General features: G+C 44.9%; 1 long non-coding RNA gene across 1 annotated transcript in view; it reads left to right on the top strand.

The window, feature by feature from the left end:
• The window catches only part of LOC127006316 (uncharacterized), a 286,097-nt gene that overhangs the window by 221,614 nt on the left and 37,567 nt on the right, over positions 1-26,916 (top strand). Inside the window, exon 6 of the long non-coding RNA XR_007759468.1 lies at positions 15,862-15,963. This is a non-coding gene — a long non-coding RNA (uncharacterized LOC127006316). The remainder of the gene's footprint in view (positions 1-15,861; positions 15,964-26,916) is intronic.

Here is a 26,916-nt window from a genome sequence, read left to right as displayed (position 1 = left end):
AAAATGTTGGCTCTCGAAAATAATGAAGTCTGAAAAAAAAATATAAAACTAGAGTCTGCTTATAAAAGATGCGAGTTAAGATAAAAGACGCCACGAACTAAATCATTATAATCACTGATACAAAGCAATACAAAGAAAGACACCTCCACGCCCGAGTGTATTTTTATGATTTTCCTGTCCTTAATACATTCGTAAAGCTGTCAGGAGTGGTAGTTAATTATATACCTGGATGGTCACTGTGATGTCTAGCCAGAGAGGACGCGAGAGACAGACAGACGGACAGACAGACGGTGGGCAGACACAGGCAGATAAACAGACAGACAGACGGATAGTTGAATAGTTAGACATATGAAAAGGCAAACAGATAAGCAGACAGACAAACCAATAGTCAGAGAGAGAGAGAGAGAGAGAGAGAGACTGAGACTGAGACTGTGGGAAAGAGTGAGAGACCTAGGTAGGGGAGCCTCTTTATCTCCTCTTAATGAGCCTCAATGTTTCATCGGCCCTTTGTCTCCTTTAATTAAGGCAAAAGAGACGGAGATACGGAGTGGGCAGGCAGCAGATACTAATGCCTCTCCTCGCCAGTGACCACCCAACTGTTTAAAATGGGTATAATTCATTCCCTTTCTCTCTCTCTCTATCTATCTATCTATCTATCTGTCTGTCTATCTCTCAGCTGCATATTTAGAACGGCTCAGATTTCTTTCGCTTAGATTGCTTATGTTTTCTTCACAACTCTCACTCGCAAAGGTTAGACAAAGAAAAGTCGATTGCTTGTCCGCCCGCTGGTTAGGTTGAGTTCTTCCGCTCTCCACTTCCTGGCCCACTCTCACGCCCATTCCTGCAACGCTTTCTCGAAGGGAATGGTGGATTGACATTAAAAGAGGAGCCTCCCCCGCCCCGCCTGCACCTGCTGCGGTAAGGGCGTCACGGGCAGGTCGTTCTAATGGCCTCCTGGTTTTGAGAAATGGTTGGCGGAATTATGTTTGAATGAATTTGCGGCGCCCAGACACACACCCGCCCGCACGCACACACACACACGCACAAAATGTTGCTATTTCGAGTTCTGCCGTATATCTGTTTATTTGTTTGTCCCTTTGTGTGTGAATTTGTGCGTGCATGTGTTTAAGTATACCTCTACTCATCCATCAGTTCATTCCACCTTTTAATGCTTTCTGGGTTGTCTTAATACCATTACTCTCTCTCTCTCTCTCTCTCTCTCTCTCTCTCTCTCTCTCTCTCTCTCTCTCTCTCTCTCTCTCTCTCTCTCTCTCTCTCTCAAACATCAACCCTCTCCTCTAATCAACCTTCTTTATTTCATTTCATTCATGCGTCCAATTCTACCTAAAACATGGACACACCAAACACACTCCACACACAACATACCGTTACAAGTCCTTCCCTTACGCTCTCTACCAAGTTACAGTCTCATCTACCTCTCCTCACCTTTTGCATCACCACCACCACGCCACCACCACCACCACCGCCATCAGCAACACCTCTCGTTCCCACATTCCCGCCGCCCTCCTTCGACACCCCCCGAAGCTAGTCAGACTCGCCTCTTATTAAGCATCAAGGGATTATCGCCACCGTGCTCGAGATTGTCCTCCCGATCACTCGCCTCACTGCTGCCGCTGCCCCGCTGGTCCACTCCTGAGCTAATGGTGTCCGAAGGAGTCATTTGGGTCACACCTGCTCCTCCTATCTTGCCTCCCTGCCTGCCTACCTTGCCTCCTGAACTGAGATGAAGGATAGAGAGAAAAAAAAGGTATCTATAATAATAATGACATTGGTGGTGATAGTATTAGTGGTTTTATGATGGAGGTGATGATTAATGGTGGATGTGATAGTTGAAGTGATGATGGTGATGACGATAATAATGAGAAGTAGAAGAAGCAGAATAAGAAAAAAAAGCAAAAGAGGAAGCAAAAGAAGACGACGACGACGACGATGACTACGAAGAAGAAGAAGAAGAAGAAGAAACAAAAAGAAGGATTGAGAAGAAGAAAAGAAGAAGAAAAAGAAAGAGAAAAAGAAAAAGAAGAAGAAGTACATGATGATGGAAAAGAAGAAAAGAAAAGAAAAAATGAAGGAAAAATGAAAAGAAAAAAAAAAGAAAATAAAGAAAGAAAAACAAAAAACAACAGAAACAGAGAAAAAAAAAACACAGATAGACAGTCATACAGTAACACAGAAAAAAAAATATGTACAGAGAGAGAGAGAGAGAGAGAGAGAGAGAGAGAGAGAGAGAGAGAGAGAGAGAGAGCAGCAGTAATTATTTTCGCTCAGCACGGCAATCTCCTGACACTCGCGTCGTGTTAGCCACAGTATCGATGCCCCGGCCTGGCTGTGTCATTCGCTCCCGAGGCCGGAAAATTGTGTTGAGCTCGTTACGCCAAGAATTCACCTCCAGGAGCACGTAATGAAGGCCTGAGGAGAGCGAGTATATGCATGAGTACACACACACACACACACACTCACACACACGATTTTTCTCCTTCACTCTCTGTCTTTGTTTACCCATCTGCTTGTTTCTCTGTTTATCTGTGTGTCTGTCTCTGCTGTCGTTTGTCTGTTTGTTGGTCCGTCGATCTCTCTCTCTCTCTCTCTCTCTCTCTCTCTCTCTCTCTCTCTCTCTCTCTCTCTCTCTCTCTCTCTCTCTCTCTCTCTCTCTCTCCACTGTTATCAAAGGTAATCAGAACTTAAGTGAACACAGGTAAAAGAGCCTAAAATCAGATGCAGGCACTGAGCTCGCCTTCCTCTCCGCCAGTGATCTTCCCATAACCTGCCGCCGAGACGTGAGGCAGCGCGAAGTAATGGGACGCTGCCCTCCTCCTCCTCTTCCTTCTCCTTTCCCTCCTAACGTGTAGTGGCGCCCGTAAAAAATCCGACTTTAAGAGACTTACTAGCGAGGCCTGTCTTTTATGCGTCGTCCACCTGCCGCTCTGTTGTTCCCGCTGCCCTGGCGTCGACGGTCACTCCTCACCCGTAGCCTGTAACTGTAAATATCGGCTGTTGATAATCTCCTGCGCAGTGATGAGCAGGATTACACGGCTTAGGATATTCATGGCTTCTTATTGAGGATTCTGACGCGGCGGTACAGTTAGCGGCTGACTAACAGTTTCTCTTATGGAAAAACTCGTGAAATATTTCTTGTTTTTTTACAGTTGGTGATGTGTTAGATCTTATGAGAATCCATGTGGGTGGCATGGGCATGTGATCTTTAGCCACGGATGTTTTTGCTGGTAATTAATCTTTCAAGTATTTTGCTTCATATCCACTGGGCCATTGCGCCATGCAAGTCATCTCTTCTAAGCTGTGAGCCCAGAATTAATTTATCAATCAGTCTCTGAGTCAACGATGAACATTTTGGAGCGTCAGCTGCCTCTCGGTGGAGGGTCCTATGACCAGGCAGCCAGCCACGCAAACGTCCGTATACAAGGCGGCACCCAAAAATTCTTTTCTTTCCTTTTATTTTCCTGAATATAAAGTTAAAATCCTGTAAATATTATCTATTTATATCTATTTGTGTCTCTTCATTGCTTTGTAGTGCATGTAACTTATCTCTAAGCAAAGGCCTTGGGCAGTATTGACGGAATGTTCCCTGTGCTACGATTTTCAACACTCATAAATGTCAACAGTACGGACCCATCGCCGTATCTTACCTAAAGTGGTGCTGAACGCTGCACGCACCCCTCCCGGACATGTTTCAAAGGGTGCAGTGACTGGTTGCAAGGAAATGTGAGATCCCCGGGACTTGTCCTGTAGCGGGGAGTCCAGAGGGCTTGGCAGGGACAGGCTGTGTATGGGCTGGATAGCTGATAAGATTCTCATGTTTATCGATGGTCGGCCTAAGCCGCCGCTGGGATATTCCTCCAAGGTTGCTTCTTGTGTCAGGCCAAGAGAAGCGGCCAGGAACTCTTCCCTCGCCAGACCTTTTCCTTTAGCAACTCATCTCCTTTCTGCCCCTTCCTTTGCTCCATCCTGGCGACACGACGCATCGCTGTGGCTGGGGCGCCGCGCTCTACCTGTGTCTCCCTGAGGCAGGACACGACGACTACAGTATGTTTTTCCTTGTAGGATTTTAGATGAGGCATATTGCCATGAGGCGCTTGTTGCACTAGTTCAACTTGGTTTTTCAAACTCATGAGGTGACTGCTTTCGTCCGTTGATTAGTTACAGCCTTACACATATGCACACCACGAAAGTGCTAAATATACTCACTAACAACAACTTTGTCAAACACTGCCGTAACGGGACGTCTCACTGAACCTGCAAAATATCTGATGCTGAAAAAGCAGCTCATTGAAAATCTTTGGTGCACGCCTCACTGATACGTCAGTCATGTTAATATGGCAGCTTACAGGTTTCCTTTTAAGATCAGAAGTTCAAGTGTTTTGAGATAAAAAAAAGCATGAAGTTCAGAATATCTTTTGTCTTTAGTAAGATATTCACCAATTCATAACAGTTGGTATGTGTCTCTTATCTGCCAGCACGTGCCGGCTTGTTTGCGGCAGACGAACAGTGCGAGACGGTCCCCAAAACACTTGCTGGAAAGTTTCGATGCAGAGCTGAAAGGTTGACTAGATCCCTCATCTTGTCCTGCCAGTGGTGGCTGCCGCGCTGTGGCGAACACAAGGGTCGTTGTCCGCCACTCATCGTACATGAAGGTGTGGTGGCGTGGCTGCAAGGCCCGCGACACCTGCCGACCCCCCCCCCCCCCAACAGGCGCCCACACACGCGTGACGTTATGTTGAATAACCAGAAGTGAAGACCACACAAGCCATATGATCAAGGTTAGGTGGTCTGTCCTTGAATATGGACCAAATTAAATACTAGGGATGTTATTAATACCCCGGCAGATGCCTAATACGTAGGCTGGGAGGATTGTTATTTTAAACGAGATTAAAGTATTACCCTTCATGACAGTTAATGGGCATAGATTAAACTTATGACAACATAACTGAGAAAATAATGTCTGCTAGACGGAGTATATATGTCTACATTTAATCAGTGAGCTCTCTCCTTATCGTTATCAAGAGACGATTGAGTAAAAAAATGTACGTAATTACGTTTACTCGCATAAGAAAATAATTTTGCATTTTGAACATTCAGTTACCTACATGAGAAGCCACGCCGCCGCCTGGGAAAACGGGTTTAGTTCTGCCTATCTTTTCTGGCAAGATTCACTCCACGAGGAACGAAATCAGTGTTGTGTCTGGACGCTTAGAACACTTCATATTATCATGAGCTGAACATCAAGCAAAATTATGTTGCATGAAAACAGGACAGCGCACAGTGCTCAGAAAGGGAGGAGTGTTACCAGTTAAGGAAAATATCGAACAAAGCAACATTTATCTCTTTTTCATAGATATTTGCTTCCTCATCACATTGTTTCAGTGTAGTCTGTCGTCATATCTCAGGATTTGTGGCCCTCGCTTAAAAATACTCATTTTGGGAATAAATCTTGAAAGGAAATTTCCTTCTCACTCATTTCCTCTGTTTTGTGAGCCTTAGACTAAACCAGTGTGTTATTCATTATGATTTTATTCATTATTCATAGCAAGTGTCAAGATAAAACATTAGGAGACAACAGCTACACGCAACGTTACATAATAAAACAAATAGTCAATTACAAAAGAAACACAAGAGTATTTTTTCCCGCCTAAAGCTGATTTAAAACGGTAATGGTATTTAACACGAGTTTATGTTAACATTTAGCACAACAAGATGGCATGGAAGGTAAACACGCACATAAGAAAAATACACACAGACAAACAAATAGAACATTATAACACTAACAATAATAATAATAAACACACACACACACACACACACACACACACACACACACACACACACACACGCACACACACACACACACCTTTCATTTACAAGTCCAGATTGTCCCAACACGTCGAGAGGGACTCACCTTAATGATTACGGCATTTCCGGAGCGCCAGGTGTGTGTGTGTGTGTGTGTGTGTGTGTGTGTGTGTGTGTGTGTGTGCAGGTGTGAGCAAGCTGCAGCAGGTGACCTCCAAGGCGCCGTAATTGTACCTGGGAGTCACGCTGCTCCGAGTGTGTGTGTGTGTGTGTGTGTTTGTGTGTGTGTGTGTGTGTGTGTGTGTGTGTGTGTGTTCTTTAAGAGAGGGGGAGGGAGGATAAAGGGGGAGGAGGGGAGGGGAGGGGAAGGTACCAGGAAATACGCCAAGATTAATAGGAACAGAGCGAAGTGCCGAGGTGCATGAGTAATGGATGAGAAAAATAGTTATGGATGAGGGTTGGTTACTATCATATGTGTGTGTGTGTGTGTGTGTGGGGGGGGGGGAGAGCTGTGTTTTGTGTGTGTGTGAGAGAGAGAGAGAGAGAGAGAGAGAGAGAGAGACAGACAGACAGACAGTACAGACAGACACAGACACAAATAGGTACACCCGCAAACAAACAGACAAACAAACAGAGACAAAAGACGCTGAAATATAATAACCCCTATGAATCAGAGGCAAAACAAACACTTCTTAAATACGTGACTCGCTGACTCAGGAGTGTTATGGGGGTGGGGTAGGGTGGGGTGGGGTGACGCAGGCAGGTAGAGGCGGAGGCGTGGACGATCCCGTGACTCAGTTTGTGTTCTGTCGCAACCAACAACAGCAAGGTGGCGATGATTACTCTTCCTGTTTGTGCATGGTGGTGTAACGCGGGTGGCGGTGGAGAGGGATGAAGAGTGATGGATAGAGACAGATGATAAATGATAGGTAGAAAGATAGAATAGATAGGTAGTTAAAGGATAGATCAATGAAGAGACAGATAGATAGATAGATAGATAGATAGAATAGATAGCTTCATAAAGGATAGATAAATGAACAGACAGATAGATAGATAGATAGATAGAATAGATAGCTTCATAAAAGATAGATAAATGAACAGACAGATGGTAGATAGATAGATAGATATAGATAACGAGAGAGAGAGATATAAAGAGAGAAAACGGACAGTAAGATAGACAGAAAGATAAATAGACAATTGTGACGGTAAGATAGAAAAATATAGAGAGACAGATAAAAGATAGATAGAGCTGCATAGATAGATAGATAGATAGACAGATAGATAGATGGATATCTAGATAAAGACAAATAGAGGATAACAGGCAGAAAATAACACACACACACACACACACACACACACACACACACACACACACACACACACATGCAGAAGGCCAACGTCGTAGGTGGTGAGTGCGGGTCGTGGCTGGGGGGTGGCGGGGGGGGGGGGGAGTAAAATTTCACGGCTATTCGCTTATATTATCATTTATTACGTCTATTGTTGTTGCGACGTGAATAACAGTAGATTTCATTTTTCCTTGCTTTTTTGTTTGTAATGCATGAAAAAGAAAACGTCGTGAATAAACATCATGTATTAATAAGTGTATGAATGCGATTGTTTCCGTGTGTGTGTGTTTGTTTGTGTGTGTTTTAGTGTTTTTTTTATCTTATCTTTATTTTCATCTATCCGCAAGAGATTCATTTCTTTTTTCTCTTTCAACATCCACTTCCTGCTTGAATATCTCCTGCTTGTGTCCCTCCTCCTCCTCCCCCCCACACTGCATTTCCTTTCCCATCTCTACTTACTTCTCTTACTCACCCTTCCTCTTCCTCCTCTTCCTCCTCCTCTTTATATTCTCCTCCTTTTTTCCTTCTTCAAGTTTCATCATCTTATTCAACTTATTTATTTTTCCCTCTGCTCAGATTATCATATATATTCCTCATTTCCTATATAGCTTTCATTTTCCTTGTTTTTTTTTTTTGTCTCCTCAGTTGATTATTCTTAGTTAATATTCTAGTCTTGTTCTCTCAGGTTATCCCTGTATTATCATCCCTCGCGTTGTTTCTTCTCTTCTCGTTTCCTCTCTCATTCTCCTCCCCTCCCTCCTTTTTTTGCTTTGTTTTTTTTTCTGGTGTATTTTCTCTCTCTGGCGTCTCAGTCTTTTCCTGTTTCCTCATCTCTCTTCTCTCCTCCCATCCTTCCTTCCTTATCCTCATATTTTGTCTGATTTATTGTTCATTGTTCGTGTTTGTTCATTGTTCGTGTTTCTATTTACCTTTCATTTTTTTTTTCATCTTCCTGTTTTCTCTTTAGTTTCTTACTCTTAATTAATATCCTAGTCTGCTTCTCTCCTTTCCCATTTCTTATTTTATTTCCTCTTTTCTCCATTCTCATTCTCCTCCTCTCCCTCCTTATTTTCTTTCTTTTTTTTCTAGTGGGTTTTTTTTCCATTCCTCCCGTTTCAGACTTTTCCTGTTTCCTCATTTCTCTTTCCTCCCTTCCTTCTTCTTCTCATCTTCTGTCTGATTTATTTCTTCTCCCCTTACGCAAGACTTTCCCTCTCCCATCTTTCCGTTTTTGCAGCTTCCTTCCTGTTCTCTTTTTTGGGGGGTTCTCATTCCCCCTTTCCCTTTTTTGTGTTATCCTCCATGTCGAGCTCCATTCCCATTTTTTTTTTTTCTTACTTCCCAAACTCTCCTTTTCCTTCTTACTCTTCATCTTTCTTTCTCGTGGTAATTTTCTGCGTTCTCCTCTCTTCATCTTTTTGCCTCCAACTAGTATCCTTCATCTTTCCACTTTCCTTTTCTCTTTTTCCACTCACATATAACCAGTTTTCTCTCCTCAGTTTCCCTTATAAGCTTTTTCCTTCTTTATTTTCAACGTATTTATCATCACTCCCTCTTACTTCATGCATCATCTACCTCCTCCTCCTCTTCCTCCTCCCTCCTCTTCATCCCCTTCCGATATTGCTTCTTTCCTCATTCCTCAAGATTTTTTTTTTATTTTTCTTTATTCATAGTCACTTCTTCCGCCTGTCTTCCGCCTCCTATTCTTTTATATATGCCTCAGTTCGGTTTTTTTCTTCTGTGCTTCCTTCTTTCCTTCCTTCCATCCTTCCTTCCTTCCATCCTTCCTTCCTTCCTTCCTTCCTACCTGCCTTTTTTTCTTCCATCCTTCCTTCCTTCCTTCCTTCCTTCCTTCCTACCTGCCTTCTTTTCTTCCATCCTTCCTTCCTTCCTTCCTTCCTACCTGCCTTCTTTCCTTCAATCCTTCCTTCCTTCCTTCCTTCCTTCCTTCCTTCCTTCCTACCTGCCTTCTTTCCTTCAATCCTTCCTTCCTTCCTTCCTTCCTTCCTGCCTTCTTTTCTTCAATCCTTCCTTCCTTCCTCCCGTCCTTCTTCCCTTCTTTCTTATTTTCTCTTTATTTCCCCTTTCGTTTCCTTTTCTTTTTAATCATATTCTTCTTCCTTATTTTCCTATTCTTGCTTCCACTCGTTTTTTTCAGCTTCTCTCGCTTTCACTTACCCATTCTCTCTCCCTTACACCACTTTATTACTCTTCCTCTCCTCCTCCTCCTCCCCCTCCTCCTCCTGCTGCTCCCTCTCTTTGCCCTCCCTTCCTCTCGCCAGCCTGCCTCAGCCTGTGGTCTCTGCGTCTTACAAAAACTCCTGAAGTCCGGATGTGCGTCACTCGTGGAGTCCCGCCGTAATGCCAGCCCGAAGGTCGCTGAGGAGGGGCCGACGGAGGGAGGGAAAGGGAGGAAAGAGACGGGAGAGCAGATCAGCTGACGACGAGATGGAGAAGAGTACGGGAAGCAGATAAAAGGGGAGGAATGAGGAAAATGGGTCGACTAAGAGAGGGAAATAAGAGGAAATGAAGGGAGTGTAGGTGAGCTTATTACGAAATGGAGAGGAAAAGGGAAAAGTAGACAGTCAGGGTGGATAAGTAAATAGAAGGAAGGGATGCAGAATGATGAGAGGAGAATGAAGGGGGGCAGTGCAGATGAGCAATTGACGAGGTAGAGAGCAATGGGAAATAAGGGAAGATATTAAAAGTGATACTCAGATAGACTAAGCGATAGAACGAAAGAAGAAGATGAGGAAGGGAAGAGAGAGAGAGAGAGAGAGAGAGAGAGAGAGAGAGAGAGAGAGAGAGAGAGCAGTGAAGATTAAGAGCATATAAGACGCTCTAAGCAGGAGAGAGAATTCTAAACGGCAGCAAAAAAATATATATGCGTGTAGAAAGAGAGAAAGCGAGCTGAGGAAAAAAAAGGAGCTCACTGTTGCTAAAGGAAAGGGTTGAGAAGCCATGGGAAAAGACCGCGTTCAAAAGAGAAGAAAAACGATAGAGAGGGAACGAAAAATAGAGAGAATGCCGAGGGAAAAAAAAAACCATAAGGAGGACTACAAACGGAGAGAGCGAGAGAAGAGAATGCATATGCAGAGAGGAACTGAGAGGAACACCAGCGAGCGAGAACAGGGACGCAGGGATGAGCCAGGTATCAGCACGGAAGAATGAGCAGGAGCAGGAGCAGGAGCAGGAGGAGGGATTACGGGTGCTGGGAGAAAAGAGAAGTAAGATGAGACGGTGCAGAGGAATGAGTGAGAATGATTGAGGGTGGACGGCTGGGAAACAGGGACAGGCAGACAGAGATATGCCATCCATCACTCCCTTTAAATCCAGGTCATGTTACAAGCCAGGCAACGGAACTTTCGCTAATCACAGAGACCGACAGCAAACGAGGGATGCTGCGCCGGGGGATGAGGTGGGAAGATGCAGTGAGGAAGAGGGAGGAAGAGAACTAAAATGCCAAGAAAAGAGGAGCGAGCGAAGCCAGAAGAAGTGAGTGATGAAGAAATAAGAAAGAAAAAGAAGAAATAATGAAAAGAACAAGAGAAGAAGCGAGGAGGAACAAGAGCGACGTGATGAGAAGTATAAAAGAGTGATTATTAAATGAGGTGGCGGAAGTGAACTCGTTTTGAAAAGAGGGAGGATTAAGAAATCAGGAGAGGAAGAAACAGAAGGTCAAGGGAGGAAAAGAGTGAAAGAGAAAAGAATAACAGATGGCGAAAGAGGAACCACAATAAAAGGGATAGGAAGAGAGGGAGGAGGAAGGGAAGAGAGAGAGGAAGAGATCTTGATAGGAAAGGACCAGGAGAGAAGAAGAGACTGTGAGTAAGATATCAAGGTAGCCCGGAGAGGGGAAAGACAGGTGTACAGAGGAGAGAAAGGTGGGATATGAAGGGATGGAGGAAGGGAACGTGGAATCCTTGTGCTTCTCTGATCCCTTTGTTAAACCTTCTTGAGTAGGTGGTAAAAACCTTGACTTGCTTTTTTGGTTGCGTAGCGGAGAAAACATTATTATTATTATTTTTATTATCATCATCATCGTCATTGTTAATACTTGTTACTTATATATTTTTTGAAGTTTTTGTTGTACTTTTTGTTGCTGTCTTTCTTTTAGTTTCTGTTGCTGTTGCTCTTATATTTTATGATTATATATAAAGAAAAAATAGACAAAAGATATACCGGGGAAAAAAGATAATATTCTCAAGGCGGGAATTAAAATAAAGGCAAGAAATATATATAATGCTAAAACAATGGTCAGTTACAATTTTTTATTTCTGGAAGGACATGAATCTTGTGCGCGCGCGAAGCAAGAGCGAGCGCGCGAGCGAGAGAGAGACGACAGCCATTTCAGGAGAGCATCGGCGGACAGGTAAATATTTTCACTATTTTGGCCATTAATTAACCTGGCGGGCGTTGCTGGGTGGCGGGCATCAAGGTGAGTGCGCACCGCTTGTTCACCTGTCACCCACGCACCCTAATGAGCCACCTGCCGCCCGCACCCCGCCCCCCTCGGCTCATTTCGTTGCCTCTAACCCCTAACGCAATTTGTTCATCCGCTGTGAATTTTCTGCTCGCGTCCTCTGCAATTACACGAAGATTTGTTACAGTTTTATTCCTCTCAGGTTTCTCTCTCTCTCTCTCTCTCTCTCTCTCTCTCTCTCTCTCTCTCTCTCTCTCTCTCTCTCTCTCTCTCTCTCTCTCTCTCTCTCTCTCTCTCTCTCTCTCTCTCTCTCTCTCTCTCTCTCTCTCTCTCTCTCTCTCGTTTAGTAGAGTGTATTATGAAGTCTATCCTCCTTCCATGATTACGTTTAAGCAGGATCATAAAAAGGTGAGATAGGTACAAATGTAGACAGATAACCTGATAGATAATCACAGACACAGACACACGCACTCACGCAGATATGCACACACACACACACACACACACACACACACACACACACACACACACACACACACACACACACAGAGGGGAGGTGGTTGTGGGGGCAGGTCTCTGGGTGGGCTGGGCGGCGGATCAGCTGGCCGCCCTGGGTCTCTACAGAGGGGCGGCGTCCAGGGCCCCGGTCGGCCGTCAGGAGCCGTGGGACACACACACGCGGCGCCGCACTAACAAGAGGCTGACAGGAAATCAGACTAACGTGAAGTAATTCCTCAACAACCATCAGGTTTAATACCCTGTCCGCCTCCATGCTGGGAATAAACAATTTCTCTCGCAGCTCAAACATTCTCTAACACTGAAAAACTATTACGAGATTACACGACGTGTCTCGCTCTGCTTGGCAGCAGACATGGTCGATACTCCAGGATGTTTCTCTCTACTAACCACCCTTACGCTGCATTAAAAGTTTACTTGGGTATTTCCCTTACCCTGTCCAGGTGTGTGGAAGGTACCTGAGTTAATTACCGCTCTAAACTCGCGCTGTGTCGTAAATAAGAATGTCTTGGTGACTGCCTCGTTGGCTGTCCTTTTATATATACCGTCTGTTACTATGTGTATATATATATATATATATATATATATATATATATATATATATATATATATATATATATATATATATATATATATATATATATATATCTTCGTATTTGCTAATACAAAGTTTAGAGAAAAAAGTCTGAGCGTCAAGTCAACCCTGGCCGGCGTTCCCTCGACCAGAAGAGCAACATTGACATCTACCCTGATTAAGTCACTCGGACGAAAACGGTTAAAAGAAAACTCATTTAAGATAAGCTTGACGGCGATAATTAAAAGACTAAGTTTCTCCTTTTAGCCTTCGTCATCACGTGGTAAAGTCCAAGGCCGGTGTAGCGCGAGAAAAAGTTTTAGTGGGCAGGTATTTACGCCACTGCTATCTGGGGAGGGGAGGGTGAGGGCAGGGAGGGAGCGGGTGAAGGGAGGGAGCGGGTGAAGGGAGGGAGCGAGTGAAGGGAGGGAGGGATGAAGCGGGTGAAGGGAGGGAGGGATCGATTAAGGGAAGGAGCGGATGAAGGGAGGGAGCGGGTGAAGGGAGGGACGGAGGGAGAAGTGGTCTGTAATTAATGTGGCGGTAATGGCTCGTGGCACAGGTGTTATCTCCTTAGTGCAGCCACGGAAGGTCGTGATCGAGGCGGAGGCACGAGTCTGGCGAGGAGGAGTGTTTCTTGCCCATTTGTACTGACCAAGCAATTGGTTTATATATATATATATATATATATAGATATATATATATATATATATATATATATATATATATATATATTTATATATATATATACCTACACTAGAAACCTTTAAAATATGTATATAATGGACAAATACTACAAACCATCTTTTATTCGAACCGGAAATACAGGACACATAAGACTGGGCTGAATTGCTTTCGGGGAATAAGGAAACATTTTGAAAGGTTCTCCACCACTGTGTTTAATGTGAAGGTTTTTAATCAAAGCATTCTCCCCGTCATGGCATAAGAATCAGAGACATGGACAACATTGGCCAAGTCTCTGGAAAGGAAATTAAGAAGTTCCCAAACAGGAACAGAGAGATCGAAGCTTAGTGTCACTATAAAAATGTGACTAAAATGATAAGAAAAAAAAAAGAGGACAAAGATAAATATAATCAAGAAATGGCAATGGTCACAATACATATGTGTGAGAGAGACGAACCGATGGACAAAAGAAATAACAGACTGGGAAATAATTGATATAAAAAGACCCAAGGGGAGGCCACTCAGCAAATGGTGTGATGAAATTAAGAAACATATAAAACGGTTTAATCGAAATGGAAAACAAAAGAAACATATGGAACAAAAGAAAACATATAGAGCAAAAGAAACATATAGAACGGTTTAAAGAAAGAAACATATAGAACAAAAGAAACATATAGAACAAAAGAAAACATATAGAGCAAAAGAAACATATAGAACGGTTTAAAGAAAGAAACATATAGAACAAAAGAAACATATAGAACGGTTTAAAGAAAGAAACATATAGAACAAAAGAAACATATAGAACAAAAGAAAACATATAGAGCAAAAGAAACATATAGAACGGTTTAAAGAAAGAAACATATAGAACAAAAGAAACATATAGAACGGTTTAAAGAAAGAAACATATAGAACAAAAGAAACATATAGAACGGTTTAAAGAAAGAAACATATAGAACAAAAGAAACATATAGAACGGTTTAAAGAAAGAAACATATAGAACAAAAGAAACATATAGAACGGTTTAAAGAAAGAAACATATAGAACAAAAGAAACATATAGAACGGTTTAAAGAAAGAAACATATAGAACAAAAGAAACATATAGAACGGTTTAAAGAAAGAAACATATAGAACAAAAGAAACATATAGAACGGTTTAAAGAAAGAAACATACAGAACAAAAGAAACATATAGAACGGTTTAATCGAAATGCAAAACAAAAGTCACGAGACATAAACGAATCAACACGATGGACAGGGGCCTTCGTCTTACAGGGGCATGATTCAGAGATGTGTGTGTGTATAAATGTCGTCAACTATTTTCCCAGAACGTAGGAAAGATGGAGCGTATGACTAACTAGTGATAGAAAACCCAGTCATGCTGATTATGGAGTATGAGGAAAAGAAAGAGGAGGAGGAGGAGGAGGAGGAGGAGGAGGAGGAGGAGGTGAAGGAGGAGGAGGGAGGGAGATGATAGTTTCCGGCACGTGGCGCGGCTTCCGGCTGCTCCTCCTTGCAAGACATTTAACATCCAGGTGCAGCTGCTCGCGCCTCCACCTGCACGCCCTCATTACCCAGCCCCGCCCCGCACTCCTTGCCCCGCCCCCCCTCCCGCTCAACCCCGAAGAGCACTCATTGTCTTACCCATCACTCCTTACACCCATACCATATCCCATCATTGCCTGCCCATCACCTACAACCATACGACCTACTGCCCAGCCCCTTCATCCTTTGCTATTATTCTCTCTCTCTCTCTCTCTCTCTCTCTCTCTCTCTCTCTCTCTCTCTCTCTCTCTCTCTCTCTCTCTCTCTCTCTCTCTCTCTCTCTCTCTCTCTCTCTCTCTCTCTCTCTCTCTCTCTCTCTCTCTCTCTCTCTCTATCTCTCTCTCTCTCTCTCTCTCTCTCTCTCTCTCTCTCTCTCTCTCTCTCTCTCTCTCTCTCTCTCTCTCTCTCTCTCTCTCTCTCTCTCTCTCTCTCTCTCTCTCTCTCGTATTTTTCCTCCCTCCCCATCTCCCTCTCACCTTCCGGCCCTTTCTTCCCTCAACCTTCCATTCTCCTGCTCACACCTGCTCAGCCTTAATTAGTCTCATTTATCGTGTTTTGGGCCTCGACGGGCGGCCTGCGATGGCCTGTTTGGCTGGCGGGCGGGCTGGGGGTAGGAGGAAACAGGAGGAAGGGGTGTGACCACCCTCCTCCCTTCAAGCACCCTCCCGGGCAGACCAGTAGGGGAGGTGTTGAAGTGGAACGCGCTAATGTACGATGACTAAATAATCAGCTTTAGTTGGTTCTTGAGCTGCTTAATGTTTGCCTTCCTTCGATGGCCGTGACTCGCCTCGTAAAGTTGGACGATATATGGAAGCCACGTACTCGCAGGTCAGGTTGAGGAGGTAAAAGGGGTTGTTGGATGAGCGTCTTCCATCTCATATTATTTTTTTAGGGCCCGTCTTTTGTTGTGGTGGTGTTCACGCATCAATCTTAATTTTTTTTCTTTCTCAGGGACCCGCTACCTCGCCGCCGCCTCCACCACCGCTCCACCGTTGCTCCTGCTCTCTGCCGCCTCCTCCGCCCTCTCTACGCCGCGCCAGACAAAGGACTCAGGTGAGGAAGAGCTCCCTCGTAGTTTCTCTCTCCAAAAACAACTTGGAAGGATCAATGACCCAGTTCCGGTCGCTTACCTGGGAACACCTGCTCGTGGCGGACACCTGGAGGGAGTTGATGAAGGAGGCTCTGGCCCGCGCGATGCCTTACCACACCCACGCGCCACGCCCACCCCGCCGCCTCACCCACCACAACATAACACATCTGCCTCATACCGTTACTACCACCACACCCACGCCCACCCCGTTACCTCACCCCACCACAACAAAACACACCTGTCTCATACCGCTACCACCTCATACACACCACACCTATGCACGCGCCACGCCTACCTCGCTCTCTCACCCCACCACAATACACCACACCCGAATCATACCTATAACACCACCACGCCCACCCCACTAGACCACTATCACCCCACCACACCACACTTGCCCCCCACCATCATCGCGACCATCTCACTTCACAAGCCTCACGCCCTTCGCTACATCCAATCCGCCCTCCTCACCACAACACCGCCATTTGTACAACGCACAACGTACAAGTACACGCGAATCATAACTCCCTAGCGTATCAGTTTAAGTTTAGCTCTGGCACTACACTGCTGCATCATAACCAAAATGCACCGTGCTTCACTTCCTCGTCATTGTGTTGATATGTATGTGACGACAGATATGTTTCGGACTTAAATATATGACAGAATATGAACTTTTTTTCTCCGAAGGGTGCAGCCAGTGATGGGGTGAGCAACTGGTTCTTATATATATTTTAGCTGTGCGTTCTGAGTATTGTGTTATCCTCCTAGGCTTTACTTGTGTGAATGGCGGTAACTTGTATTTGTTGTGCACTCCAGATCACATTTTATCATTTCTATTGAGTAATATTAAAATACAGATTATAAGAAATAACGTTCGTTTTTGCATTTCACAAAGATGCATGCATGCTAAATGTTGGTCAAGAAAGACGAGGGACTTGTTTTATAGTGTGCACAAGGAAGACGAGGGACTTGTTTTATAGTGTGCACAAGAAAGACGAGGGACTTGTTTTATAGTGTGCTCAAGAAAGACGAGGGACTTGTTTTATAGTGTGCACAAGAAAGACGAGGGACTTGTTTTATAGTGCGCACAAGAAAGACGAGGGACTTGTTTTATAGTGTGCACAAGAAAGACGAGGGACTTGTTTTATAGTGTGCACAAGAAAGACGAGGGACTTGTTTTATAGTGTGCACAAGAAAGACGAGGGACTTGTTTTATAGTGTGCACAAGAAAGACGAGGGACTTGTTTTATAGTGTGCACAAGAAAGACGAGGGACTTGTTTTATAGTGTGCACAAGAAAGACGAGGGACTTGTTTTATAGTGTGCACAAGAAAGACGAGGGACTTGTTTTATAGTGCGCACTGCCATTACGTTTGTGTCTGTTATGAGTAAGTCTGCGGATGCTGCACTCCTGTTACACCACCTCGCCAGTAGTAGGTGGTCTCGGGTGGTGATGGTGGTGGAGGTTCTCAGTACCGGAGCGTCATTAATGTTGTTTATCCACTACGGACCTCATCCCTCCTTTCACCCTCCGCCACATGCACACTATTTTTCAGCTTGCGCCACGCGTCCACACCGTCGCTGCGCCTTATTCGTCTTTACGACAGTATTCTTAATTGAGACTTGCAGTACTTACTCTGTACAGCCATGGCAATGATGTGTATATAAAACAACAATGCTTTTAACTAATGTATATAAATTAATTCCTCCCATTAGACACAGAGTTAAGCAGAGTCTTGTAAGGTAGTTTTTGGAGACCCGGCGGCCTCAGCGTGCGGGGTGAGTGCAGGCGCGTGTACCACTTAGGCGCTTCCTCCCTGACCACACTCCCGGACAATTTACTCACCCCTCGCCCCTCACCCCTCGTCCCTCGCCCCTCACCCCTCGTCCGTCAACCCTCGTCCCTCACCCCTCGCCGCCGCTCACACAGTCCACACAGCTTATGATCTTGGTTATGTCTGGCCCACGTGCGCCTCTTAATGTGAGCTCTGACGCAACCCATCATGCAAACAGTAGTACCTTTTAATTCTGTGGGCGGTTCTCTGCGGTTTCTCGATCTTAGGAATTTCCCTGAAGTTGGAAAGATTGCCACCCTCCTATTGATAACAGTTTCCCTTGTTATGTTTACTGATCATGATACAGCTTAATCTCTCTCTCTCTCTCTCTCTCTCTCTCTCTCTCTCTCTCTCTCTCTCTCTCTCTCTCTCTCTCTCTCTCTCTCTCTCTCTCTCTCTCTCTCTCTCTCTCTCTCTCTCTCTCTCTCTCTCTCTCTCTCTCTCTCTCTCTCTCTCTCTCTCTCTCTCTCTCTCTCTCTCTCTCTCTCTCTCTCTCTCTCTCTCTCTCTCTCTCTCTCTCTCTCTCTCTCTCTCTCTCTCTCTCTCTCTCTCTCTCTCTCTCTCTCTCTCTCTCTCTCTCTCTCTCTCTCTCTCTCTCTCTCTCTCTCTCTCTCTCTCTCTCTCTCTCTCTCTCTCTCTCTCTCTCTCTCTCACACACACACACACACACACACACACACACACAAACACAATTTCAATTTCCCCAACATAACCGAGGCCTAACAGGTGCACCGCCGAGGGATGATTCAACCATTAATAGTCAAACCTTTCTATTAGAGTGTCCACCCCAAAGTGTATAGGACTCAGCTTGAAGCGATGGGTCCCTGTGGCTACCGGGACTCGATCTGGCAGCGCGGCGGGGCATGACTTCGAGTGGGATTGGAGTTCGTAATGTTTCTGAAGGGAGGATCGATGGTGAGGAGAGGGTGTGTGTGTTTCATGAGTGCGTGTATCTGTGGCTACTTGGGTTCTTAGTGTATGTGTTTGAGACTGCCTTTTTTTTCTTCTTTATTACCTTTTCCCTCATTGTTATTTTATTATTGTTCTTTTTTTTTAGTCAAGGGTGTAGTAAAAAGAGGAAGTAGGTTAATTAAGTGAAGGTACAGGTGGGGGAAGAAGGCTCTCATTGTTATTCCTCTCTGTTTCACTCCCTAACCATTCCTCCCCTTCTCCCTTTCAGTTTTTGTCCACCGTTTTCGTTTATGTTAGCAAAATCATCCGCGACATCATCGTTATGCTCATCAGCTTGTACAAAAGGACTGTGTTAAGTAGGGATGTAATAATTCCCTTTGTATGGATTCTTATCTTGTTCCCTTTCGACCTTCGTCCTTTTCTCTCTTCCATCCTACACCTTTTCCTCCCCACCATCTTCTCATCCTCGTCTTCGTCCTCCTCGTCCTCCTCGTCTTCCTCGTCCTCCTTGTCCCCCTCGTCCTCCTCCTCCTCCTCTTCATCCTTCTCCTCCTCCTCCTCCTCCTCCTCCTATTTATCCTCCTCCTCCTATTCATCATTCTCCTCCTCCTTCTTCTCTGTCCTTCCTCACTACATCCTTCTCTCCCTTCTTCGTCTACCTTTTTCTTTTACCCTCCTCCTCCTCCTCCTCCTCCTCCTCCTCCTCCTCCCTCTTCACTCCCCGCGCCGCCAACACACTCGTCCCCCTCAAAATATTTGCCGCGGCCGGGACAGTGTTGCGCCGCGGCCAGGATCGTCGCCGTGATAAAGTCGATAAACAGGAAAAATGGAATGCGAGATTGTGGTTATCAGCGAGCGATCAGAGTAAGGAGGAGGCCCGCCGTCACCCCCTTACCTCCCCTCCCCTCCCCCTCTCACATCCTTGCATCCCTTCCCTTTCTACCTCAACCCCCACGTGTGTGTGTGTGTGTGTGTGTGTGTGTGTGTGTGTGTGTGTGTTATTTATGTCCCTTATTTCTTTGTTATTTATTTTTTTTACATCTTTTTGGTGATAATTGTATTTTGTTTGCTCTCGACACACGTGAGCAAATATTTACTAGTTTAAATATTATGAAAAAGCCAGACCATTAAATTTTATTGCGTACTACATTATATATTTGTCAAGTGCAATACTTCTTGGGGTCAATAAATTCTCTCCCTAATTATCTATATGACTGCCTATCTAGCTATTTATCTGCGAGTACGTTCAGGGAGGGAGAAGACTGTTTGCATAAATACGCATACCAAATTATTTATGTATGTTTGCCCGAGTTCATTAACATATGCTAATACTTCGGAAACGCCTCCAGAACCTGCACCGAACTAACCAGACGACAACATTATACCGAGGCGCGGGGGATCGTTAGTCTGTGGAGCGACACTGGTGCGCCTCACTGTGTTCCCGTTGGTGACTTCGAGCAGGGACATTCATGGCGCCACGACCAATGAAGTTATATGGTGATTCTTAAGTTTAATGAAGCGTTGATAATGTTGCACTAACGCTAAACACACACACACACACACACACACACACACACACACACACACAGATAGATAGATAAATAGATAGAGAGATAGGTAGGTAGATAGATGGACAGATGGATACACACACACACACACACACACACACACACACACACACACACACACACACACACACACACACACACACACTTGCTCGAGAGTGCGAAAATAAATGATGTGATGAACCGCATTTTGAATTACTTAACAAATACAAATATTTCTTAATGGTCGGCGTTTTAATCGGATTTATGGCCACGGGAGCTTAATCTTGACACGGCGGCGAGGCGGGGAATGCCGGGTGACAGGTGACAGAGGGGAGGAAGGTGTGTGTGTGTGTGTGTGTGTGTGTGTGTACTTGCTTATCGATATTCACCCTTGGTATCATTGCGTGCTCCACTCCTGATCGCGTCAGTAAACTCCTTGAAAGACTTTTTTTTTTTTTAATTCGTAGAGTCGTTCTGTGGGTACGGCCAAGACCTCACCCCCCCACACCATGTCTCCTTTGCTGAATGGGGGGACAGTAACTGCTCCTGTCAGCGAAAAACTTTTACGCCAAAGGAAGACATGAACCTCAGCCTTTCAAATGAGAATCAAGATCGTTATCCACTGCATCATGTAATACCGGAAAACGGTAGGTGTGGGGGAGCGAGGGTCAGCAAATAAAGATCCTTTAAGAAGACAATAAAAGCGACGAATCAACTTCCATGTCAATTAGCAGAGTACAAGTGGCATATTGCCCCGCTGGGAATGCTAGAGTTGTATCATTGCTGAGAGTACGAGGCAGCAACGTGCTCAGGCCTCAGGACCTTACCTGGGGCAAAATTTACTCAACCGGAATGTCCCTGGGGAGGTTGCATGTTTTCCCAGGTGAAGGCTTCCGCCGGGGGACGCCCAAGGGACCTGATTAATAAGTAATTGGAAAACATCACTGACTTCTATCCACATCAGTGCCTCCTTTGACTGCGAGCGCTTTCACTTAATGTGACAAGCATGGAAGCGAGTAAGCGTCTCAGAGAAACCTGAAGAGTGTGTGTGTGTGTGTGTGTGTGTGTGTGTGTGTGTGTGTGTGTGTGTGTGTGTGTGTGTGTGTGTGTGTGTGTGTGTGTGTGTGTGTGTGTGTGTGTGTGTGTGTGTGTGTGTGTGTGTGTGTGTGTGTGTGTGTGTGTGTATCTATCCATCTGTCCATCTATCTACCTACCTATCTATATATATTTATCTATCTATCTGTCTATTTACCTATCTGTACACACACACACACACACACACACACACACACACACACACACACACACACACACACACACACACACACACACACATAAACATATAGAACTTTAATCCTCTTGTAGTTGAGCAATTGGTAGTGGAAATTTCTTAACATTAAATTACGATCTATTTTTGCACACAGGACGATGAGACTCGTCTAATTTGTTCCCGTCCTTTACATACACTCGTTAACTTATTAGATGAGAGAGAGAGAGAGACACAGCATTCCGGGGCATCGTAAATTACGCGCCTGAAGTCAGTAATTATTTTCAAATTTACACCGTTTTCCTAAGAGTTTCGGAAAGACCGCTCGGCGCGCCACATTTTGCTGGGTGTAACTGGCGGGTGCAGGTCGGGCGTGGGCGGGGGAGTCACGCCCAAAGAAGGCTGAGGGGAGGGCGGCAGGGTAGGGAGGGGCTAGGGCAGTCACGGAGGCTCCACTGGGCTGAGGAAAGACCAAAAATAGGACTTACTCGCTACGAAATTGCTGCCTGACTTCAGGATTTATAATTTTTCTCTACCTGATAATATTTCAACGTTGATTTTTTTTCCCCATTTTTGCACTTTCTCGTTTAAACCTCACGAACTGTCTGGTGGGCTTAGGACTGTGTGTGTGTGTGTGTGTGTGTGTGTGTGTGTGTGTGTGTGTGTGTGTGTGTGTGCATTGGTAAGGGAAGGAATGGCTTTATATTTAGCTTGAATCAGCCACAGAAGGCAGAAACACACACACACACACACACACACACACATATACACACACAAGCTTCCCCCTCTCACACACCCACACAGCATAATATTCTCTCCGTAACTCAGCAATTACTTCCACCCTCCTGACCCACCCACCCGCGGACCGAACCCTCGCTGGCATTAGCATGTGGGCGGGGCGGGCGGGGGCGGGCGGGCGAGTTCGTGGCTTCAGAGGCAGACACGTTCGCTCCCCCGCCGCCGCCACACATCCAGTCACTCCATCATACTTAGTCCGGTGTCGTTTTTAATGGACGAGAGCCTCAGTCTGTGCCTTCACTGATCATAAGAAGAGAGACTAGTGGTGGCATAGTTCACTGGGTACTCGTTTATCGTTCTTAGGGTCGTAGTATAAGACATTTCCCCGCCCAAGTACACATATTTGACAAGGCTTTCGTAGGAGTTGTTGGCATTTCCTGGAGTAGTTTTATGACCCTGGAGGTAGTCTGACCCTTCTTCTGTACAATGAACCCACGAAACACATATTTGACAAGGCTTTCGTAGGAGTTGTTGGCATTTATTGGAGTAGTTTTATGACCCTGGTGGTAGTCTGACCCTTCTTCTGTACAATGAACCCAAGAAACACACATTTGACAAGGCTTTCGTAGGAGTTGTGGGCATTTCCAGGAGTAGTTTTATGACCCTGAAGGTAGTCTGACCCTTCTTCTGTACAATGAACCCAAGAAACACACATTTGACAAGGCTTTCGTAGGAGTTGTTGGGATTTCCAGGAGTAGTTTTATGACCCTGGTGGTAGTCTGACCCTTCTTCTGTACAATGAACCCAAGAAACACACATTTGACAAGGCTTTCGTAGGAGTTGTTGGGATTTCCTGGAGTAGTTTTATGACCCTGGTGGTAGTCTGACCCTTCTTCTGTGCTGTGAACCTTAAGAAACACTCACTATCACCCGACTGACCTCCTCTTTGACCTTTAGAAATAGTTGATATGAGAAGCAAAAGTGTCTTATAATATTGTCCAGTGAGAGATTCTTGAGTTTCCGTGTTTTATTTGCATGCTTCCAATACGGTTAAGATGGTGCTGTTTTTTTTATATTTTTATTAAAGCGACCTTATTCTTTGCCATCAGTATTTATAAGAACAAAGCTAAGTCTGCTATAATTCAGGTTATAATAAGTTGTTGTTTCTCAGTGAAGTGTAAAGTATGCATTTTACTCTCTTTTGTTTCGTGCATTTGATACGGTTAAGGTGTAATTTTGATAAGAGGGATTTTCAATATGTGCATCCAGTAATTTTATTAAGAGCAAAGACAAATGCTCTTATGATTCAGTTTCTGTTTATCTGCGGTTCTCATTTCTGTGTCACGTCATGCTCTTCTCGGTAATGGGAAATAAAATGCCCATTAGCTAAAGAAACGCTCACAATATGCTGTTTATGCAAAGATAGCTGCAGGCCTTGCCAAAAAACTGACATCAAATTTACTTACTTTCGTTTCATTTTGGCCGGCGGTGATGTGCGGTGTTGTGTGGTGAGTGTGCCGAATGTGTGATGTAGAGTGTTGATGTACTAAGCCAAGCACTCCGGCACCATTCACCCTCACCCCGCCGCCATTGAGAGCAGATAAAAAAGTGAACATCGGACTTACGGGCTATACACTATTTTTTTTTATTTTTATGACGGACTTAGACTTTAGTGCCGACATGAGAAATTGCGTCGGCGGTGAATGCTTGAGAATCTGCGTGACGATGTTCAGAGCATATCAAGGCATTATTAGATTAGCCTGAGAGGAAATGTACGATCACACGGGTTCACACACACACACACACACACACACAAACACACACTCAGCAAGCAAGTGAATTGAGTCCAGATCCTGAATTGTGTGGCTGTTCTGTTCTAAATAACCATTCAAGGATCAAAATAAAACATCCTGTACGACGAAACTTGTAAAAATATGAATCGTCAATATTGTAACATCTCGTCGGTCACGTATACTTATGAGGCGTATAAGTAAATGGCTTGTGACGCTCGTTATGTACCTTTTTTTTCCTTTCCTCTAAGCAGACATGATAAAGATTAAGGTGCTCTGCTGCACACATATCACATGCAGTATCATGAACCTTACCGTTTTCTAATAAACTTAAGAATACAAACATAAAACCGTTGATGTTTCTCTTTTAATGATGCTATTTCGATGACTGAAAACCCATATCTTAGTGTTAATTTTTATGCTGGGAGGTCAGGGGGTGGGGGAGGAGGAGGTGCGCGCCAGGTACTGTGGACGGCGCGGGGATAAAACCAGTAACTTGTTGGATGAATGTTTCTATAAATTATCCGGCAAGTTTTTGTAGCGTTTTTTGACCTTGAAGGGAACGTACTCTGTGATCTCGCCGCCGTAAGAAGCTTTATTCAGGTCCCGTACTGCCCTAACGTACCTATGATTAAGCGATTAACACCTGAGCAGTAATGATGGTGGCTGGTACTCGGCGTCGCCTGGGCTTCAGGAACAAAATATTCTCTGTGCGACAAATACGAACATTTCCGCGCCTCATCGTGGACGGAAACTGCAGAAACACCCAAGATCTAAAGAAGACCTATCTGTTTAGACCTTGGAAACACCTACGACTGTCCCCCGTTGTACAGTAACCTTCATTTCGTTGAGCAGATAAGACGCACCTACACTTACACCCGTTCCCTTACCCTACCGTCGGGCCTCGTCTAAGAGAGAGAGCGGAAAGACGGGCCACAACAACCAGTGTACAGTGACCTACGTCTTTTAGTACCCAAAGCGGGCGGCACTCAGGAACACCTACACATATAATTATTCCCTGCGTTGCCGTTAGTCCACATCGAACTAAAACTCTAAAAATACCTCCAGTGGCGACCAGTTTTCTGACCTTCGCGTTTCAGTACCCAAGGCAGGAAGGACTCATGGGTACCTTCACTCCTTCCTTGCGTTACTGTCGGCCTCTTCTAGCGGTTCCCTGATCCTCCCACATGCACTGTAGAGGCACACGCACCTAGATTGTACCTCGTCTTGTGCTAGGAGGGCCCATGTTAAGGAGGACCCATGCACGGACACTTGTTATCTGCATTTCCATTGGCCTCCCCTTTCCTCCGTTCCCCACAAGCCTTTACTGTTGAGGCACACGCACCTTGGCTGTCCCTCACCGTGTGCCAGGCCATAAACGATAACAAAGTGGAGGTTGACGTCTCGTAACCTCGCTCCCATTGAACTGAGTTGTCACTCGTCGACAATCGCATCTTATTAAAGTGAGTTTATGGGAGAGAGACTGAGCTGTGTGATCGCTTCGTGTTAAAGGAGAGGAAAATAGCTCTGAATATAGGGCTTACACACGCGTGCATACACACACACACACACACACACACACACACACACACACACACACACACACACACAACACACACACACACACACACACACACACACACACACACACACACACACAGAGCAGAGGTCATGGCGACTTGTCTGCTGGAAGAGCGCGGCAGAGGCTGTCCTCGTGAATTTGTTGTTGTGGTAGGCACTGGCTGGAGAATTATGTATCAGAAAACAATACATTGTAGATACAGACGCCATCTCAATCAAGTGTTGCTCTGAATTCATTAGCAACATCATAATATCTTAGCTCCGGTAACTTCGGCATAGATAGCAACAACAACAACAACAACAACAACAAGTATAAGCAAAAACAGCTTAAGAAACTGCCTTTTCTGCTACTGCTTCTGTTGGTGTGGCTGCTGTATCTTCTGCTTCTGCTGCTGCTGCTGCTGTTACTCTTATTTTTTATGGTGGTGGTCGTACTGATCTGTAGCTGCTGCTCTACTACTTATTTTCCTACTGCTATACCTACTACCTTTACGACTACTACTACTACTACTACTACTACTTTAATGTAATATAATAATAGTCACACCACTACTATTACTATTACTATTGTAACAACGGAGCAATAGCGACATTAACAACATTCACAATAACATCCGTGTCCCCCCCTCCCCTCCCCCCTCCCCTCCCCCCGTCGCAGGTGCAGGAAGGAGTCGTTTAATTACTCGCCGCCACTGAGGGGTTTCGAAAAAGCCGCATTTTTAGCCGCCCGCCCAAAACATCACTTCTTTACACAATAATGGCCCGTGGAGAACACCTGAGCCCTCTCATTAACACAAGATTAAACTACTTGTGGCCACCTCAAAAAAAAAAAAAAAGTCCACCAGAGGAAATTAAAAGTAAATAATGTAATGACTCATGGCGATCAAAGTATATTTTAAGCGGTAACAAATTGCGTCATTATTGGAGGTATTTGATGAAGCTTTGATGGATATAACGCAGGATAGACCGTCATTATTTTTGACAACGCGATGACGCAGAAAACTGATCGTTATATTACCAGCCGAGGCGAGGCAAGGCAGGGCAAGCAAGGTGAGGCGAGATGAGCCACTTTAACCTGTATACCTGCCGTTGGGCCTCTCACCTGGAACACCTGACGCGCCTCCTGTGTCACATTAGCGAGTCTTTTATCTCAGGTGTGTCGCCGCGTTAACACGAGATTGCCCGCGACCTTTTTCCTGCTTCCTCCTCCTCCTCCTCCTTGCAGCGGCGGGACAATAATTAGTAAT

This window comes from Eriocheir sinensis, chromosome 3 (assembly GCF_024679095.1).
Source record: "Eriocheir sinensis breed Jianghai 21 chromosome 3, ASM2467909v1, whole genome shotgun sequence".
In the NCBI taxonomy this organism is placed as follows: Eukaryota; Metazoa; Arthropoda; class Malacostraca; order Decapoda; family Varunidae; genus Eriocheir; species Eriocheir sinensis.
This window is presented reverse-complemented; position numbering and strand designations above follow the sequence as displayed.